This window comes from Eumetopias jubatus, unplaced genomic scaffold (assembly GCF_037043125.1).
Source record: "Eumetopias jubatus isolate StellerSeaLion01/CBP00866 unplaced genomic scaffold, mEumJub1_p1.0 scaffold_14, whole genome shotgun sequence".
NCBI classification, from domain to species: Eukaryota; Metazoa; Chordata; class Mammalia; order Carnivora; family Otariidae; genus Eumetopias; species Eumetopias jubatus.
In genome coordinates this window covers 79,635,141-79,657,859 of record NW_028274820.1, presented here as the reverse complement: position 1 = coordinate 79,657,859, position 22,719 = coordinate 79,635,141, and positions in this window count along the sequence as shown.

Sequence of the window (22,719 nt, the reverse complement as noted above, 5' to 3'; positions counted from 1 at the left end):
AAGAAAATGATGATGATGAAGGTAATTACGATTTCAGGAAACATAACTCAAAGTAATATAATAAATGTAAGGCTAAACATATCTGTGCTTTGGATAACTAAATCCGCTTATTAAAAGGAAAGTAATTTCAGGTTAGGTCACAAAACAAAACTCAGTTCTATTCTGAATAGGGCTCAAGTAGACAAAAGTATGTTGTACACTGAACAACACTAAAGATACCAGCAGTCTATGTGAATGAAATCCAAGATCTACACAACCATCATAAATGTAGATGAAGTACATGATGCTAATATAAGGAACACATAACAAAAGTTGAAACTAAAGGGATAGGCAAAGCTATATTACATAAATGCAAACCAAAAAATCAGAGGTCTTAGTCTTAATGTCAGACCGGGTTGAATTCAGGATAAAAAGCATTAAAGAAGTGAAAAAAGATGTGTTATAATTCTAAAGCATGCAGTTAAAGATGAAAAGACACATTATAATGCTGGAGCATGCAGTTCAAAATGAAAACAAAATAGCGATGAATATCTACCAACCAAACAGCAAGGCATCATCATTTCATCGTTTGTCAAAAACTGCAAAAATACCAGGGATAAATATAAATATACTGGTAATAGGAGACAAATTTACTATTTTTCCATGACAGATCAACTAGACAAACAAAAAGCTAGTGTGTGTGTGGACACACACACATACTAAATAATACAACTATGTACTATTTATAATTGATCAATTTGTAATTTACAAATTATAATAGTACAAAATTAGTATATATATTCTAAATAATACAATTAAAAGATAAATATCAAACACTATATCTTGAAAATGGAGATTATGCCCTTTTCTCAAATGCCTATTTAATATTCACCATGAATAAAATAGCGGTAATCTTCCAAAAGTAGCAATTATAATACCAGTGCACTAAAACTAGACCTTAATATCAAAAACAAAAATCCCTACCTACAAATGATTCTTGAGCATATAAAATAATATTTTTCACTCATAAGAAGTGTATAATTGAAAACTATATTGGGATCTCATATTTTACCTATAAGAATTGCAAAATAACATTTCAAAATTTGGTAACACAGAATTGGTAAAGATGTAGAGAACAGGTATTCTCATGCATTGATTAAGAGATGACAAATTGGCACAATATCCATGAGTAGCACTTTGGCAGTATATAACAAGATTGTGATGGTTTAAATTCTTCAGTCCAGCAATTCCACTTCCAGGAATTTACCTAAGAGATTTACTTGCATTTATATAAATGAAATATGCACAAAGATATACATGTGAAACAGAGCAGCTCTGTGACAGCAAACATATTTAAAACTTAAAAAACAATAAGGAAACTCATGTATTGAGTGAAAAAGTCTTCAAGATGCATTTAATGGGGAACAAAAGAAGTCCATAACAGTATAGTACATGACCATCATGTCAAAATATGTGTGTATGTTTCCTTACTTAAAAAAAAAAAAGATGAAATCAGTAGAGTGGTTACTCAGGAAAATATGGGAACCGTGCCGATGGTGGATGGGGAAAGGAAGAAGACTTTCCACTGCTTACTTTTAAAATATTTTTGATACTTGTTCCATGCTTATTAAACTTAACAGTTTATTAAATAAACAATTTTTAAAACGGAGATAAATATTCTGAGTCTGACACAATATTACACAACTGAACTTTCTGAAATGTAATCTAGTTTTGATTTGTAAACTGGAATGGTGCGTGCGGCATACATTTACAATTTACATCTTCATGTGCATTCCTTGGTCTTCTGCAATTTAAGTTCCAGTGAAATTGCTCTCTCAAAACTCACTAATGGCCTCCTAATTCCCAAATCTAATACACCACTTTCCAGTCCCCCCTCTCGTTTGCAGTGTTTGATGCTGCTGTCCACTCCCTCTATTACCGAAACATAACATCTTTGCGCCTTGCCGTCTTCTAGAGTCCTGGTTCTCAGTGTCCTCCTAATGCTCAGGTTCTTCTTCACAGAATTCACTCTCCCTTGGGTCCTAGGAACAGTGGGATAAGAAGGATTTTTTTCAGTTGTCCTTCCTGGTTGAATGCCCCACTACTCTTGACATTGGCTGGAGCCCATAATGTTAATTGCCTCAAGCTTTTAATGATCAAATAACGTCTCGCCAAAAACTACAGATTATCTTTGGTTCAAGACACAGAACGTAGTTGGGAGTTCTATTATTTTATGTCCTTAGAGTTACTATTCTCTGTTTTAAAGTTGGCGCATATGGTACTTAGAAAGAATAGAGCTGGGGCTGAGCCTGGAGAAGCAGCAAGGGCACAGCCTCTGGAACCAGATTACCAGCCTTCAAATGCCAGCTTCATGAGTGTGTAATCTTGAGTGAGTTTTTCAAACTTTATCTAGATGCATTACTCCACCTGTACACATCTCATTTGCTCCTCCCTAAAAGGGAGATGTCATAGTCCTATCCAGTTCATTGCACTTTGGGGCACTATTTCTGAGGTAATAGATGTAAAATAATTTGGAACTATTGCTGGCATCCAAGTTCTTGCATCTATTGTTAACAATGTTCCATGTAGAATATTCTAGAATACTGAATCCAGAGTCAAAAAACTGAATTTCAATCCCATCTCTGCTATTAATTGGATCTGTGTTTTGAATAAATTTTGTTTTACCATCTGTAAAATTGGAGGCTGAAATATAATCTCTAAAATTTTTTGTGTTTCTATAAACAACCAACTGTTTTGAAGAACAATGTCTTAAGCATGTTTAGTTCAAAGTCTAATAGCCAAAGTGCTACTTTGTGTATAAACTGGCAAGCTATTCTAAAGGTCAGAAATAATAGCTTCATAATATAACAACATACAGGCTTGTTCTATGAAGACATTTAGTATTTTATTTATTTTTGACACAGTAGCCACAGTAAGATAGTGAAATAATCCTATTCTTAAGAGATAAAATGGCTCTGTTGTTGAATAATTATCCAGTAAACACAGTCTCTTCGAAATTTCTAATATTGGGGAATAAAATCAAAATTGCATAGCTTAGAAATAGGTCAATCAACAGAAAAGCACTTATATTGGAAAAAAGGTATGAATTTTGACATCACTAAGTTGTAATTTGACAATTAGACTTAGATTTTCTCAACTTGTTTTTGAAAACAGGTTATTCCTGAATTCCACATTCTTCCATTCCCCTTGTGTAAAACCTTAACGCTTTATCTTTAACAACTTATTCTTTTTGGTCCAGTGTAGCCCTGAGCTGTGGCCTCTCTTTTGCTTCACAGTCCATTGTCACTGGCTTCAAAACTTTTTCACATCTTGATCTGGCAGCAACAGATAGGCCGACTTCAGGCTCTCTATTTCCAAGCTGTGAGATGGTCCACTGCCAAATACCTCCTTCTTTAAAGCACTTTCTCCTAATATTCCTATCTCAAGAAATCCCATTTGTTAGTAAGTCCCACCCCGTTAGTAAGTCTAAATTTCTCTGCCAGACTTTCAAAGCTCTCCAGACTTAGGCCTTCTAGCTAGCCTCTTTTCTTATTGCTCTTCTCCCATTTCCCCCTATCGCCTCTCCCCATACATTTCAGTTTCCCCATAATGTCTGTACACAGCCCCCTCTTCCCTGATTTTATGCAGGAATTCAGTTCCTCTTCCTGAATAACTCTTTCTTATCTTTTCTACCTACTCTACCCACTCATCCATCCATCTTCTCTACCCTTTATGACATGTGAGCTCATAGTTTTGCATGAAGCTCTATGTTTTTATTGATATCTTTCTATGCACTCACTATCAATAACATAGTTTTATGACTCTCAGATTATTCCAAGTTTGTGCATTATAATAAACTTAAATGGGCATCATAACATAGGAACAAATCTAATGACTTAATTTTAAAATCAGTTCTGCTGTCGATCAGCTGTGTTTCCTTTGACAAGTTATCCTCTGAGTCTCACAAAGTTGTTATAAAAGTATATTTATTTATTTACTCAAGTAATCTCTACACCCAGTGTGGGGCTCAAACTCATGACCCCGAGAACAAGAGTTTCATGCTCTTCTGACTGAGCCAGCCAGGCACTCTGTCATAAAGTTGTTGTAAATATTAAATGAATAAGATGGAAAGCTCTTTTGTAAGCTTGAAATGCAATGCCAGTATTATTGTTGTTAATATGTTATTTCTGTGTAGAAAAACACATCCTTTACAGTGTTAGATAAAGAAGAGGCCTATAGATGTCCAATACATATGTGGAATATACCTCAAGAAACCACACAGCAAAGTTTATATTTAAAAAAAAAAAGAAGAAGAACAGGGCGCCTGGGTGGCTCAGTCGGTTGGGCATCTACCTTCGGCTCAGGTCATGATCCTGGTGTCCTGGGATCGAGTCCCACATGGGGCTCCTTGCTCAGCAGGGCCTGCTTCTCCCTCTGCCTGCTGCACCCCCTGCTTGTACTCTCTCTCTCTGTCTCTGGCAAATAAATAATTAAAATCTTTTAAGAAAAAGAAGAAGAAGAAAGAAATTAGAATTAAATGTAAAGCCATTGGAACTAGAAAATTCAGTCCTAGATATTGAATTGGAAGGCAATTCTCATGAGAAGGAATTCTCACATAAAAATGATGAGACGTCACTTATCCACGTGCTTCCCAAAGAAACATTAGTATCAGCAGACTGCACCCATGGCAAGTTACAGGAGTCCTTCCCTAATTGCACTAAATTGTCACTGATGAAAGATCTATTTTTATGAATGGGGAGAACCTAATTAGGGCCTCTTTGTAGAGTAATTCAGCTTCTATATATTTTCCCCTGTGCCCATTCTGTGTGGTGTCCACAGGCAACCACAATGAAAGCCATGGAGACTGGACCTACTGGGGAAGGAAGTTGAATGAGAAATGTTTTAAAATCAGGAAATGTTCAGTGAGCTGAGAACATGTATCATATTCTAGCTGAGATGAACATCATATGAGAATAATTAAAATGGCAAATTACAGTTTGGTTGTCAAACTATTATACAAAAATCTATTATTATAGGAATAAAAAGCAGAATGTAGGGTACTTTCAAATACTATTGTTGAAGTGTCTTGTCTTTTTTTTAATTTTATTATGTTATGTTAATCACCATACATTACATCATTAGTTTTTGATGTAGTGTTCCATGATTCATTGTTTGCGTATAACACCCAGTGCTCCACGCAGAACGTGCCCTCTTTAATACCCATCACCAGGCTAACCCATCCCCCCACCCCCTCCCCTCTAGAACCCTCAGTTTGTTTCTCAGAGTCCATAGTCTCTCATGGTTAGTCTCCCCCTCCGATTTTCCCCTCTTCATTTTTCCCTTCCTGCTATCTTCTTCTTTTTTTTTTTTAAACATATAATGTAGTATTTGTTTCAGAGGTACAGGTCTGTGATTCAATGATCTTACACAATTCACAGCGCTCACCATAGCACATACCCTCCCCAATGTCTGAGCAAAATAAGTCAATCAGAGATAGACATTGTGAAATGTCTTTTCTAAGAAATGAATGAACTCGAAAGATTCTTAAATATTCTCCTCTAAATCTTCCACAGTACTTTAACATATTCTTCTGTTCAACCCAAGATTTTGCACTGAAGTAGTAACCAAGGAGGAGTTTAAGTATATCTATAGAAAGCTAACGCTTTTGGTGAGTAAGACAGAGATAGCTAACTGTCCATCAAAACTGGTGCTTCCCCTAGTTTGAGTTGTGGGAAGATGGTTGCCCAAACAATAATTACATTTCCAAGTTTCCCTTGCATCTAAGTAGGGCTATGTGACTGATTCTTCTTAATGGATAGTGAACAGAAGTGATCAATTTCTGGCCAAGATTTTGATGAGGTGGTTATGTCTTCTCTTCTCCCACTTGTTAAGAGACTCTAAGGGAACAATGCTGCTGCCGGACGGAAGGATCCATGTACCTGAATCTCAAGATGAAGGAAAATCACTGAGTTGCCAACTAGGAGCACTGGAATTGACCTACAATGCGAGTGAAAAATAAGTTGATAATTGTGTTAAGTCTAAAATTTAGGGTTATCAGATTAATCATAATGTACACTAAAAAATTAAACATAACTATGTAGTGAATGGCCTACAAAAGTAGGTAAACAGTAATATACTGGGAGTTAATCTAGCAAGATTTCTAAATATGTCTCAACCACTGGTGAAAGATTCTATTAATACGTTTATGGGAATTGCCCTGAGCACAAATACTCTGAAATAGAAGTATAGGTAACATTTCATTGCTGTCTTTCCTCTATCTGTTCCCCTTCCTAAAAACTGTTTCTTATCTTCTCCAGCCATCCACCCATTCACCCAAGTTCTAAGCACTCTTCATTCTGCACGTTAGGTCTTACCTTCTGAGTGAAGCCCTACACATCTACTGATATTCTGGTCTCTGTGTGTTTACTATGCATTATCAAAAGTTTCATGTCTTTCTAATTATTTCAAGCTCATGCAGGGTAGAGATTCTAGTAAAATTACATGTTTTTCTAACATGAATTAAGAGAAAATGTGTTATACCCTGGAAAGCAAAGTATACAGAGCATAGAGGAAAAAAAATCACAATGCCTTTCATAGAATCTCATTATCAAACCATTAGCCTTTAAGTAAAGTGAGGGAGAAATTCCTCCTTCTGGGCCACTTTGGAAGATTCGTTTGGAACTGTTTTTGGTTCATGGCTAATTATTTTGAGAAAATATCCTCTTCCATACATTAATGTTGTTTAGAAAGCCAGATACCAAAACATAAGAAAAAGAGAGAATGCAGTGGGAGAGGCAAGGAGGGAGGAAGGAAGGTAAAAAAGAAGGAATAGAGAAAGGGAGGAAAGAAAGAAGGGAGGGAGAGAGGAAGAAAAACAGAAATTAGTGATTTAAAGATTCTAAATTGAGAGTTGCTTCATTTTTTCAGTAGTATGATTATTGATTACTGAGTTATTTATTTAATTCAGTAAAACTGGCTTAAAGAAATCATAATCATAACCCCCAGAAATCCTGGCCATTGAAGATAGTCACTTGTTTGCTAAATAAACCATGATTAGTCCTAGATTTCCCTACCAGGGAGAATTTGGTTGCAGTTCAGCCAAACAAAGTGAAGAACAAAGAACTAAGCAATGCAAAATAAAGGAGCCAAACACTTGAGTTGGTGTCATTGCAGGTGGAATTCTGACCCCTCAAAAAATAGTGTTTAGTATGTATAATGTCTGTGGTAGGATTGGGATTGGTGGTGATCTGAGTTTGCTGAAAGAGGAACCCAGAGTATTAGAAACTCAGAAATGTCCTACTTAAACCCAAGTCCCAGAGAGTGGGAAGAATGAGCTTGTTGACTTCAGAGAAGCTTTTTATATCAGAGAATAGGCAAGCAGCCTCCAACAAGGAGCAGGGCTTTGAATAGCCAGGTCAGAACTGCACCTTTTAAAATTCGGGCCCTTAGGGGACTTGAGTGTTAGAGTGGATCCCCAAAGTTGCAAAGTTTACCAGGAAGTAAATATTTTTTAAATGACAGCCATTAGTTTCAAACTTACGGGTTATGATAGATACATATATTGTGTACTCTCTCAACCCAGATAATTCATTTAATTAATAAGAATATTCCACATTGATTTGATGTAACTCAATATGACTCTAATGTTACTAGCCATACTTTACTTACTCGGATACAGGAGGTGGAATTGGAATTCTTTTTTTTTTTTTTTTTGGTGGAATTGGAATTCTTAAGTGATTTTGTCACAAGCTTCTAGGCTTTGAATGTCAACTGTTAATATTAGCAGTATAATGGAGAAATGTTTTTGAAGTTGATGTAACACAATTTACATTTACCACTGATGTAAAAGGTAGAGCTTTTTGAGAAAAACCATGCTTACCTCACCCAAGAAAAAGCCTCTTGTAACAATTTGTGTATAAATAAATCTCATACCTACTTGCCCAAATCTCCAACTAAAAGATTTCCATGTGTGCCAGATAATGGTCACCCCATTTTAATTAATATTTGTAAGCATGATATTCCAATGAAATTGAAAACATAAAACAATTCCTTGAAATTAGAAATATGACCAATATTGAAATATAAATTTAGCAGAGACTTGAAAAGATTGACATTTGACTGTTGGTTCTTTCAATGTATAAGAATGATAATAAAGCCTTTATAGACTTTATGGTTTGCAAAATATATTCTCATATTGTGTTCTTTTCTAAGTGATTGTGAGAATTGGGCTCCTACCCCACTTTATTTTTACTCAGTCATGCCTCAGATTTTGACCAGTGGCCTTTTCCAAAATTAACCATCGTAACTCTGAATACTGCCCAGGAGATCTGTTCTTCTTTTGCTCATTCTTAGCAGTTTACAAATAATCTACATCATTTACAATTACCTTGCAGTATGTCCATGCAACATTACTTTTAAGTTTGAAGTTATAACATCTGCTTCAGCTGACCCACAGCTGTTGTTTGAGATCCTGGCATTCATCACTTATTGCACATATCAGCTGGGTAAGGCATAGGAAGCATTGCTTTGAGGAACTTAAGCTAATTGTGGTAAAATACTCCATTGATGGTAATAACCTCTGGCTTCAAAGCTAACTTTAACTACGGCTGCATGAGAATGAAATCACTTTGGTAGTGTCATATGCAATGGAAGACATGAATTTGGTGGGACACTATTCTGCTCAAAATACTTTTAAACATTTCAAAAAAATGTTTTAAAGTTTTGCTTGGAAGAACACTAAAGGGTAGAAATCTGGATTTAAGACGAGAGCAGAAAGCAGGCTATGAAATATTTAGAGCCGGTGCTTAGCTAAGAATTGACTCAAGGTAAATTAACATTTTAAAAAAAAGCTTAAAGGAGGGAACTATAAATGATGTGTCTACTAGGGCAGTGAGGGAAACATTTTCACTTACTAGGGACTGGATAATCGTGGGTTGGACAAGCTTGTGAGTTTTCTTTATTTTTCTTTGTGATCTGGATAGGGGAGGTCAAGACTTAAAAGAAGTTGTATTTCTTAGATAGATAGGACTAGAGAGTGGAAAGTTAATATATTCTAATTGATTAGTCTAATTTGGAGCAGGCAGAAGTGATAAACTGAAAGCTGGCCAGGAAGCTCTGTAGTTTCCAAACCAAATTCTAGAAGCATCAAACATACCAGAGGAGCTTGTGAAACTACAGACTCTGATGCAGAAAGTTTGGGGTAAAAACCTTGAATCTGAATATTTGATTTGGAGACAGATGTTCCATGGAACACACTTTTAAAAAACACTGCTAAATAGTATGACAAATTTATCATTTCCTGTTAAGACAAGAAAGGGAGCTGGTTTGGAGAATAAAATGAATGAAAATTACCATGAAATGTGAAATATAACATTGCCTTATTTGCCAGAATTGCCAAAGTTCTACAAGCAAAGCAGCCATGTTTTGAGTATTTATAAGCAGATATTTGCATATGTTGTATAGTGCACGTACTGTTTTTTTTTAATAACCAACTTGTAGTGTTAGAACCATTGAGACAATTTCTGTATGTACATATATGACATATGCATGACTACAGTGTTGAGTGTGGACTCTGATGACAGACTGCCTGGGTTCAGGTCCTGGCTCCATCACGTAATGGATGTGTGGACTTGGGCAAGTTTCTTAACCTCATTGTACCTCAGATTTCTTATCTGTAAAATGGGAATGATGATAATATTTACATCATGGGGATTATTGAAGAGTGAATTATTTAATACATATAAAACTCATAGAAAAGTTTCTGGAGTATCATAAGCCTTCAGCCATTTACTTATTATAGTCGTAGAGATCTGCTGAAATGAACTGATGGTCTACAATGACAGATTTGGGATGAATTGAAGGCAGTTACTGCTCAGCCTAAAATGTGAACCCATAAGGAGAGTGATGGAGACTGAATATAAAGTTATGTTTAAAATGAAGGGTATTATTCTGATCTGAAGTGTTACCTATCTCCCTAGTTGTTCATTGGTTTACTTTCTCTTAGAGTTAGGTTTTTAAAAAATTATTCATTATTTATTTTTAAGGGAAAAAAGAATTGTCCAGAAATCATTCAGGGACATTAGAACAAACCTCTAAGTCGCCCCCTCTCCTTTGCTTTGCACTGGATTTCCTATTCCCTATTCTTCTCTTCTCTCATGGAGAGTCTGGGGCAGAAGAAAAGCCCTCAACCAGGAAGCCAGGATTCAGAGAGAGTGATAGGTTGAAACTCAGGAAGAGGAACCAGACTTTCTTTTAACAACATGAGGCAGCGGGAAGGTCAAAAACAGACTTGTGGAAGTCATCTTTAGATAATGGTATTCCAGATCCGGCAGAAGAGCCTAATTGTAAGCCCTGTCATATGGGGCATCAGTAGCTGTTACTTCCTGCCTGAATCAGAATTAGCTCAGGAGCCAGAACTGTATAGAGCCCTTCAGTGCACCTTTCAAACAATGGGTGGGTCCAAAGAATTATGTTGAATAGAGTAGAATCAAAGATTCTTTCTGCAGTGCTGTACTGCTGTGCCATGTTGTGATTCAGGTGATACCAAATGAGCCATGCTGAGTAGAATGGCAAATGGACTCTGGAGAGGTTATTGCCAGCAAGGGATGGTAGCTATAGAAATAAGGTCTCACCAATGAAAGGGTGACATGCACCCTGACAGCATGTATTTTATGCTATGTGATTTCAAATGATTTTAAAAACTGCTTTGCTTTGTTTGATAGAATAATGTCTAATTGTTTTAATTAACTAGAAAAGTGTATTGTTGTATGAGGTTACAAAAAGAAATGCAATTTATACAGTATTTATTAGGAAGGAGATTAAATAAAATAAAAATCAGGTGGATGCCCCCAAAACTTCTTACTGTAAGCATTATGTTTTCAATGCCTAGTTTCATTTTAGCTTTATGTAAATGAAGCATTGAAGTCTACTCCTTTCTTAGAGTCTAATAACCCTGGCATACACAGAAAATGTGCATTATATTAATAGTGGAGAATAACTCTAAAATGGCAGATGATGAAGAGATCTTTCCTTGCTTTCTTGATTTCTTTCTCAAGTTTCAGTATTTTTCTAAAAACTTTTCTTTTGCACTAACTCAGTACCTGGGAAAGAATTTTGACTATCACAATTCATGGAGAGCACTAAACTTTATGATATATTACTGCAGGGCTTGTCTCTTGGCAAGAAGCAGGAATGGTTGGTATTAATGGGAGCATGACGGTTCTGAAAGAAAACCAGCTCATGGCATTATGAATCATAGGCTCTGAAACATTTATAAATGAATGAAATGCCTCACGGCTGACATGAATTATGAGTCTCATTATGACACTGTAATATCTCCAGCAATGCCTCAGAGGGGCATGACACCTCCCAAGAAAAGTGGTAAGACTTCCATTACATTATTTTTCTACTGGTAATTGGCTATGGTCAAGGTGGGATATGATGTGTATCCCTGGAGTACACATGGTCACATATCTCTGCATATAAATGTTTCCATCAGTCAAGATCTTGCAAGACTCCTTTCTTCAAAGTGCCAAGCATTCCTGTTGACCTTCAAGAAATAATAGCGGGCCCTAGCATGAGGACAGAATTTCTAATCCTTCCATTTCTTTAAACAGCATTCAGGTAGGTTGTAATGTTGCTGTTATTTTCTATATGCCGACAGAAATTTTAGAGAAATATTAACAAAGATATTTCCCAGGGAAAAAAATACATGATTTAGCTACTTGCAAAGGTTGTGAAAGGGAAAAAAATAGGGTAAGCTATTTATTAGTGCAAATGTGAATGTTCTTGGAATTAGCAAATCCTGGATTTTTACTATTTCAATAGAGCCCAGGCTCATATAATTTCACTAATTGTGAACTAGGTAATTGGGAAGAAATCTACCTGAAATAACTAAAAGTCTGCATTATCAGTCGTCCCAAGAAAAATCTGCATTATTTTCAAGTAAATAGGTTTATCAAAGAATAGACTTAACCAATGACAAGCCTCTTTGTTTTCAGTTTTCCATTACATTTGTGTATGCACACAATTATTTCTGATATCTGAGAAAGTTTTTTAGGTTAAGGAGGCAAACATTCTGTTTGCAATTTCACTGTCGATGTGTTAGGAGTCCGTACACACACACACGCACACACACACACACACACACACATTCTTTTAGTGTATGTGTGTATCTATCATGTATCTATCTACCTCTCACCTATTTTGATAATGACAAATTAGAATTATTGTGATTCCAGTGTGTGGCAGGGATACTGCTATATGGCAGCTAAACTTCTTTTTCTTCCTAAGACAAAAGGCAGACTTCAGAAACTAACCTTCCTTGACATGGGGTCATATTGCCAATTTCTGGTCCATGAATGTGAGTGGGTGATATTTGCCACTTCCAGCCTGGCCTATAAGAACATCCTGGGCAAAACTTTTTGCTCACTCTGTTGTTTTCCCAGCTGAACGGGATCTGGTAGAGGACTCCAAGGCCGTAGGAAATGGGGAAGCTACAAGATTAAAAGGCTAGTAGGTGCCTGAATAATGGCACAACTCCTTGCTGACCCAGATCTGATATAACATAAGTGACAAACATTTATTATGTTAAATCATTGAGATTTAGAAGGTATTTGCTACAGTTATTAGCCTGCCTTCAAAAATTAATAATTAATATGGTTTTTCTATTTAAAATGTGCAAAGATCTGAAATGAAAATATTCCTGTTTAAGTCCTACAGCAAAACTGAAGATGTATTTTCCTTCCTTGGCCAGGTGCCATATGAATGTCTTCTCAGAGATCCATAGATTCTATTTATTAGAGAATTGTGCTATTAGAGAGATAAATGGTTGGACTAAATGAAGAAATTCTTAGAAGAAAGCTTGTCCAGGAATGTGATCTTGGCAGATACTTAGGGCACAAGGCCAGTCACTCTTTGGATCCTACCCTCCCTCACTTTATTTATTCGTGGATCCTAGTTTTCTGCTGCTGTCCCAGCCCCTCGGTCTTCCAATCACATTACTATTCCTAAGTATCAATATTCAATATCTGAATGTACACCATCAGAAAAGTCCTGCTCTCCATTTTCCTTTCCCTTTCTATTGCAATTAGAAAAGAAGTTTGGTTCTTTTGTTGAATGACAGCTACAATTAGTGTGTGGGGCTTCGCATGTTCATTTGGATTTGTTACACCAACCAGACTAACTTACAGTTTGCAGACTATGAAAGGCTTTCTTGGTGGTGATTAATACCTACAATTTTCTTTTTTCTGTGTGACGTATCAGTATAGATCTGAGTCATTGTAGTAGCTACAAAAGAAGTTAGAAAGAAGGGCAAAATTCGGCTCAGATCATGATCCCAGGGGCCTGGGATCGAGTCCTGCATTGGGCTCCCTGCTTGGCGGGAAGCCTACTTCTCCCTCTGACCCTCACCCCTCTCATGCTCTCTCTCTCTCTCTCTCTCTCTCAAATAAATAAAGGAAATCTTAAAAAAAAAAAAAGAAAGAAGGGCAAAATAACTTTGTACTTTGAAAACTGCTATAGAATATAAAACTCATTTGGTATATTTAAATCATAAGATTTGAATATATAAAGCACATACACACATATCTAAGTAAGAAATTAATTTATAATACTTCTAATGATTTCATAAAACTGAAGTAGGCTCATTATCTTAAATTGTGGTTTCCCACACTTCAGGAAGAACTGCACTTGTTTTCCAGGAAGTGTCACATCACCCTAAAATTCATATGTTGAAGTCTTAATTGCCAGGACTTTACAATGTGAACTTATTTGTAAACAGGGTCATTGCAGATCTAAGTGGTTACAATGAAGTCATGCTAGAGTAGAATGGGCTCCTATTCCAACATGACTGGTGTCCTCATCAAAAGGGAAAATTTGGAGACAGAAACACACATACAGAGAACAGCCATGTGAACCTGAGGGCACAGATCAGTCAAGGAGATCAAAGATGGCCAGAAAAGCATCAAAAGCTAGAAAAGAGATGGAGAACAGACCATCTCTCACAGCCCTCAGAGAGAATCAACCTTGCAGTAACATCAGTAGGTGGTGGAACAGGAGGTCTCTTGCTCATAACCCCCACCAGCAACAGTAATTTGGCAGCTGTGCATGGACAAAAGTGCCTTTGTAGGAGCTTTGAGATCCAGGTAAGAGACTGTGAAACCCCAGTGGAGCCAAAGACCAAAGAGGGCTGTTTTGAGAAGGCGGGCCCATGTCCAGGTGACAGACAGGCCAACCTGTGGTCCCAGCAACAGACCCAGAAACAGCCCATGTGGACTTGGCTGCAGCCCCCATCAGCACCATCTGCCAAGGAACTCAGTAGGAGTGTGCCTGCTTGTGCCCTGTGACTGGCCTTGTGACAGGTCAGCCAACCTCAGTCTTGGCTGGGGACCCTGAATTGGCCTGTCAGCTCTAGCCCCTCTCAGCCACAGACCCACCAAGGGACCCACCAAGATACACATCCTTCTGAGTACCCAGAGGTAGACCCACTGACCTTAGTCCAACTGTGCATATTGAAGTGGCCCTAACATCTGCATCCAGGCCCTCACAGCTACAGTCTGGGAGCAGTCACATCTGCCAAGGGACCACTTCCAGCTTCTGGTGGCTCCTCACATTGCTTGGCTCATAGCAGCATAACTCCAGTCTCTACCTTTGTCTTCACCCACTGTCTTCTTCCTTGTGTCTCAAACATCCCTCTCCTTTTCTCTTTTCAGGACACTAGTCCTTGGATTTAGGACCCACCTTAAATCCTGGATAATCTTGTCTCTAGACTCTAAACTAATCACCTCTACCAAGACCTTATTTCCAAATAAAGTCATGTTCACAGGGAGTGGGGATTAGGACTCAGACACAGGTTTTTGGGGGTCACTATTTAATCCACTACATCATCTTCAAATAGGAGATGAAAAGTAATGAGCCATAAACCTTGGGTACTTATAGAATGCTGAAAATATGGAGTGTCACTGCTAAACAAGGACTTACGAAATAGAAGATAATTTTTGGAATACTGCAAGGGAAATTCTAATAATAGTCTAGAACTAAAAATACTAGTCTATCTCAGCAACACTTGGGAGGAGAAGGGAGGGGAGAGTTGAGGGAAATGAAAGTGTTTCAAACCACTTATTGTTTGGAGGGAGGATGAAAGCAGTGGAAAAGTAGAACATCTTGCTGGAAAAGTAGTTGGAGGCTGGTTTTCTTGTATAAGAGAATTGTGTGAACCTATGAGATCCAGAGAAGGGAAGGGAAATTTTCTAGCCTTTAATAAGGAAGAAGAGGAATGAGTGACAATTCAATCAACTCTTCCCCAAAAAAGAAAACAAAAGAAGGAAAGCTTTACTGCAAAACAAGTACTAACATAATAAAAACAGAAGAAATAAAGTATATCAAGTAAATCATTAAAAAGGCAATTTTACCAAAATTATTACATAAATCTAATACATTTGCAATTCAATTTGAAACAAGAATTTTTAAAAGTTTTGAATTTTAATAATCTTAGAGTTCGTATGGAAGAACAAACATCCAAAAATCTAGACAAACACAGAAACTAAGGAAGGGAGAAAGGGAGGAGGGCGCTCAACTGCTTAACTGAATTGAGTTGACAGGAAGGAGTGAAGACATTACACTGAAATCAAGTAAGTGTAAAGCTGATGTTGGGAAAAAAAAAAATCAGAAAAACAATATGGGAAAGCCATATATAAGTCCCAGAATATATGAGAAGTTAATATGCATGCAACAAAGTTGATCCTTCAGTTTAGTTGGGAAAGGTAGTTTATTTATTAAATAATGATGTACAATTGCCTATCAATCTAAAAGAAAATAAAGTTGAACTTCTATCGCATATAATATGTATAAATAAATTCCAGATTTGAAAACATAAGGATAGGAGATACTATATTAATCAAGACTACGGAACCCAAATTATGATAGATGTATTTGATTATATGTCTCTTAATGAAATGGCAACAATCCTGTAAACAAAGGCAGTCAAATGATAGGGGAAAATTATTTCCAGCATAGGAGCATTATAAAGCATAATGCTATACATAATATAAATAGAACTATGTAGTGGCCAGAAAAGCCAGCAACCCAACAGACAAGTAGAAAGAAGATATAAATAACCAATTCCAGGGCTGGTGGGGATGAGATGAAAACATTACTCATACATTTTTATGTACAGGTGGCATAATTGTGAATTGTTATATCTGTGGATATCAGTCTGGTACCATTTACTAGATAATTCCACATAGCCACTGCACTCTTGGAAATCTACCCCATTCAGTACAAGCCATGATGGTAGGTACTATGGACTGAATTACGTCCCTCCAAAATTCATACTTTGGAGCCCTAACCCTCAATGTGATGGTATTTGGAAATGGAGCCTTTGAGAGTTAATTAAAGTTAGGGCTTGTTGAAACAGATTGCTGGTCCTCATCCCCAGAATTTCTGAATCAGTAGGTCTTGGTAGAGACTGAAAATTACATTTCTAACAGGTTTCTAGGATAATGCTGATGTGGATGGTCAAAGGTCGACACTGAGTGCCACTGCTATAAAGTAATGAAAGTGAACATCTGCAGGGGCACCTGGGTGGCTCAGTCGGTTAAGCGTTTACCTTCAGCTCAGGTCATGATCCCAGTGTCCTGGGATGGAGCCCTGCATCTGGTTCCCTGCTCCTCGGGGAACCTGTTTCTCCCTCTCTCTCTGCCTGCCGCTCCCCACCCCCGCTTGTGCTCTCTCTTGCTGTCTCTCTCTCTGTCAGATAAATAAACAAAATCTTTGAAAAAAATGAACATCTGTAGCTACAAACAATAATAATGAATCTCACAAACTACTGAATAGGAGATACAAGACACACACCTAAGCTACGTATATTTTGGAGTAGTTAATGTAATATTAAAATATGCATAATATACTATATTTAGGATTGTAATATAGGTGTCAAAACTTCTTCAAAAAGCATAGAAATGATTATCACAAAAGTTAGGATAATGGTATCTCCATTAGGATAGAAAAAGGCATACTGGGAGTGTTGAGTTCTGAAAGCATCTTTTCTCTCTATATGGATGATTTTTACATAGGTGTTGACTTTATAATTATTCTTTTTATTCCAATTATTTTTTATTCTATATGTTTTATGCAGTCTTGCTTTTATATCTTACAATAAAAATTTAAAATACAAACCAGTATTATATATATATATATATATATATATATAGAGAGAGAGAGAGAGAGAGAGAGAGAGACCTGCATGTGGTTGTATGAGCAAGGACCAAGGCATAGAAGAGTACAGATGCCAGGCTATTAATACTGATTTTTAGGACAGGTGAGAATAGGAAGGGAGGCAGAAATGATTATTTTTGTCTTAAGCATTATTTATTGTATTGTTTACCTTGTTGCAACAAATACTGGCTTTTTAATTTTGAGAATATATCAAGTAAGGAACAAGCCAAGAAAATAGGAAAATTTGCTAGGAAGTTAAACTGTCAGGCACTCTCTGGTCTAGTCTCTTGATTCTCTTCCTTTGTTATCCAAGTTCTGTAGCATATTTTAAAAACTAAATTAACCTCTGCTGTCTTTTTCTTTCTTTCTTTCTTTCTTTCTTTCTTTCTTTCTTTCTTTCTTTCTTTCTTTCTTTCTTTCTTTCTTTCTTTTTTCTTTCTTTCTTCTTTGCTAGAAATGTACTTATGATCAGAATTAGTGTAATAAAAAATATATATAGTCTAAGTTCTCAGTTCTGCTTAATAGTAACGGCTTCATAAATTCAACACAAATTTTGAGCAGAACGTAAGCCAGTCCTTGTGCTGAGATATGGAACACAGGGGAGCAACAAAGAGAAGGGTCCTGACCCTCAGAGCATGAGCAGACTAGTGGGGGGAGACAGGCTTTAATCAAATGGCCACCCAAATAAAGGTAGAATTATGACGTCTAAAACTGCACCACACTTGAGTGTGAATAACCTGGAGCCTGGCCACATACGTTGGGAAGCACTTTATAAGCAAGTTCACCAACAGTTTGCTTGTAGCTTCTGGCCTCTGGTTCCTTCTTCAAATGGTGGTTTCCTCTTCACCCTTCTATGCAGAAGATCAGACTGTACCTTGCCTTGGGCCCTTACTAACTAAAATGAGCAAATAAAATTAGGTGAAAATAATGCTGGAACAAGTGATCAATAAATGTTCATTTCTTTTTCTGTCCACTTCTCTAAACTATTATTTCCTAGAAAATACAAACCAAATTCTTTGGATTGATATTCACTGCCTTTAGATGCTTTGACCCCAACATACCTTTCTAAGTTGAGCTCTTTGTTGTTGTTGCTTTAATGTTCAGTGTTGCCTTCTCAACCAGATTATAAGTTTTATTCATTCATTCCACAGCCTGTCTAGAACATCTACTATGTGCCAAGCACTATACTAGATAATTGAATATAAAAGTATATGTAAAAGATAGTCCTTGACTTTTAGAACCTTTGAAGGAAAAACTCAGCTCTATAATTATTTCAAGGTACTATGATGTGTGCTGTCCTTGATTTATTTTACTAACAGAAGTCGTATCTTTTTGACAAGAGTATGTCATTCTACACATAAACTAATGTGCTGATAGGCACACAGTACTTCTTGATAGATAACTTTGTCTGAATTCATGAATAATTCTTAAATTATTACTAATTAAAAGGACTTAATGAAGATAAAATATTTATAGATATATAAAGGTAGCCTATTAAAGACATTTCCCTCAATTTACATGATGGCATAAAAGTCACTGAATTGAGAAAGCAAAGGCAATCTTTATGACAGATGGAGTAACAAAAGTTATGTGAATACGTTTGAAAAAATAATCTTGAATGAGACTGTTATGGGGTTAGTACATATTGTAAGAAGGTTTTAACTTTCCCTATTGACTAAACTTTCTACTGAATTATAGCCATTTTCACAGAATAATATTAAGTAGGTAAATAACCAGTTGAATTGTTTTTGTTCTGCTGTATACATGGAGGGTGTAACAATAAGTATTGGTTAATGATGATGGTGGATATTTGGCTTACAGATTGCTAGTAGTGTTGGGGAACAGATTTGGAATTTTCATAAAGAGTCTAAGGTGACACCTTGCAGTTCTAAGAATGTTGTTGGACCCCTTAGGGATACATACTTCTAAAAATATTTATTGTACTCTGAAGCTATGTACTGTCAGTCCTGTATTCTGGGAGAGGCTCATTTCAGAGCAGCTAAGTCATATTTCATTGAAGTCACTGCAAGTAATCTAAGCCTGAAGTGGTGCGGACATTCCACTCTTTGATTCACATCAGGAATTAAGCCTCACTTCTTCCTTTTGTGAAGATATATGTGTATACATTCCTTTCTGCTGGAAGATAGGGATTATGGAAATATTCCATCCATCACTGCTTGTGACAAATGCTAAGAGTATGGGGAAAAATTAGAACAAGTAAAATTCTTTTTTTAAAAAGGATTTTATTTATTTATTTGAGAGAGAGAGAGAGCTCATAAGGAGAGGGAGGGAGAGGAGGGACTGAGGAAGAAGCAGACTCCCCACTGAGCAGGGAGCCTGACTTGGGGCTTGATCTCAGGCCCCCGGGATCATGATCTGAGCCGAAGGCAGGGGCTTAATGGACTGAGCCACCCAGGAGCCCTTAGAGTAAGTAAACTTCTAACTAACCCAATTTTACTCATTATAATCTCCAGTCTACTAAAAATGGGCCTCAGTGTATGGAAAAACTGGTTGAGAAGCCAATAGAAGATACAGTTTGAACTATGCCTTTTGGCTCATATCACATATATATTCTAATATATTATAATAAATACAAATAATAATTAAGTATACCTGTACTCTCATTTATTCATTTTTTTCTTTGGGATTTTTTTTCAAAATAAATTAGTTTCCTGGAAACCCACAGCTCCCCTATATACTGAAAAAGCTGTATTCTTGAGATAGTATTAACTTTAGCCATTGTGACCCTTGTCATGCTCAGTGAAAATACTAAGTGATCTCTAACCACTCCTAGGATACCCACCTTTATGACAAGTGACAAAGGAAGAGAAACATAAAATAATTTCCTTATATATCTCTATCAATAACTTTTTAATATTTATTATCATTACTTTGTTTGTTGTGGAACTTGGCTGCGGAGACTGGGGCAGTCAAACTCCTTATTCCACAGGCATTATCACCATTGGTCCTTGCAGAGCTTGTGAGAAGTTCTCTCTTACTTTACCCTCCCCCAGCAGTGCAGGAGACTTCCCGTCTTCCCACCCCCTCAACATCATTTGGTATTATCCACCTCTCTACATTTGTGAAATAGGAAAAGAGCAATTTTTACCTGAAACTAAGATGATGGACCTTGACCCTGAGCAGATCTTATGGCACATGCAATGTGAAGGTGATCAGTTAATATGAGGAAGTTTTTCATATGCCGTGATTCTCCTATTCCATATGAAAAAGGTGGAATTTGAATATTTCCTAGAAAACATGTACCTTTCATTATTTTGTCAAGTCTCTTCATTTGGAATGTATCTGCAGACTCACTTCCACATGAGTAATTTTTTTCCTTTAAATTTTTTTTAAGTAGTTTAAAGTGAGATAAATTTATTTAATAGACATTAATCTATTACACTGGTACTTAAAAAATTCTAGTGATCATCTGAAAATAAATAGAGAAATAATTATGCAGTAGAAAAGAACATCATTTTAATATAATGAAGGTCTTTTTCTTTCCTAAAGTTCTTTTCTATACAAACTCTGGTCTTGAAAGCCAAAGAAAAAGAGGAAAAGTCTTTTATTTTAAGAATTACATATGAGTAGCAAGTAGTTTTAATACATTAAGACTGCCAACTAGAAAAAAAATGCTAGATTATAGGACAGCTACTGTATGGCAAGTAATTAGGAACAATACTTTGCAAGGACTTATAGATTAAAGACAATTATTTAGTAATGAATAGAAACAACTATCTAAAATGACTCATGTAATTGGCTTGACATTTGAAACCAAAACTCTAAAGAAGGAGAATTTAAATCACTCTGTGATTAAAATAGAATTTAGGCTTCTGAACTAATTTAGCCGGAAATTATTAGAAGTAGCTAATGGCTATAGTACATAATGAAGTTGGGTTTTGTGTTTTCGTGAATGGAGAGAGAATAAGTAATGGATTGGTGCCAGGAATGATTTACTGTATAACTGTGATCAGCTCTGCCTGTCCAATGACTAAGAGAGCCGATATTGAAATCTTGATATATTATTTGACCCATGACACCAAACAGTAATCTTTTCTCAACCTGTTTCATGGCATAGGAAGAAAAAAACCCTTGGATTTCTTTTCTCAGATTTCAATAAATTAATAATGATCTGAAGATTTCTAGGCAAGAACGACTAACACGTATACGGTGGAGTTCCCAGTATTCTACTAATGCTTCCGGAAAAATGCTAGAGGAAGGATGGGAATAGGCTGGGTTTTGTTTTGCTAATGTCGCTGTAGGCAAATTTTATTTGAGGAAGACTCTAGATAGGCAAGAATCATCACTTTCTACTTTCTTTTACATAAAATCAACACCAGTGAGCTGAGGGCTCTCCTTACTCTGCAATCATTATGAAATAAGGCGATGTTAATCAGGAGATGTCAGACTTTTCTTTCTGCTGTTGCTATTTCAGGGTTTTTGTTTGTTTGTTTGTTTTTGTTTTTGTTTTTTTTTGTCCTCCTTCTCTGACCCCAGACAAGAAAGGAGGAGCTAGAGTTTCACTGGGACTGATCCCTTTCCCTCTTATATTAACTGAAGATGGTAGGGAGGATCATTGTCTGATCACACTTCCCAATTTGGGCCTTAGCCTCTGTTCCAGGATAAGGGCAAAAGTCTTATTTCACATCTTTTTACAAGAGAGAGATCAGATGGATGTGAGAATGAAAGTCATTTGAGCCAGCAAGAGCAATCAACCATGCTAAAAGTACAGATTTGTGTAGTTTGTAACAAGAAGAGTAGGGGAAAATGCCAAGTCAGAGAGATGCATGAGCATTCTAACCCTTTACTACACTAATGAGAGTAGAGGATATCACACTTGTTCATTTTCTAATGAGGACTGTACATTAAATTTAGAGTCCCTTGTATGTTAGTAAGAATTTTTTTTAAATGATTGGCTGTGATATACCGCAGTGGACACTTAGGGGTAAGGTTACCCAGAGAAGAGAAGAGGGGATCATTCAGTGAATCTTAAATACGAGGTATTTGGAGTAGAAACAACTTATTCTCTCCTAGTATACGTGAGCTAAAGAAGCAGCAGTACAAGCTGCATGGGATAGACCAGGGTTACTGGAACCATCAAGGTCTACCATTCATATCTCCCTTTAGGGAGAAGCTGCTGTGAGAAGTGTAGGTAGCTGACAGCATCCAGCTTCTGTACCATCAGGATCTGCTGTACCACAAGTGCTGAGGCCGTGCTCTCCCCAGATGGTCCCAGACAATGGCTGAGTGTGGTGGCCACTTCTGTCCAATGCAGCACTCCTCTAGTGGAAAATCATCTTAGTGCCCCCTCCCACTCGGCCTGGTTGAGACTTTCTAAGAACTGCAATGCAGTCTGAGATTCTTCCTACCAAATCTTCCTTCCTTCCCTCTCTCTTTTCACAAGTGTCAGACATACACTATTATCTGAAGACCCTCCCTGCTAGCTCCTGGTTGCTCTCCCTCTGTACAGGCCTTTTTCTACATAAATCTCTGGCACTCCTAGTTCTGCCTTAGTGTCTGCTTTCT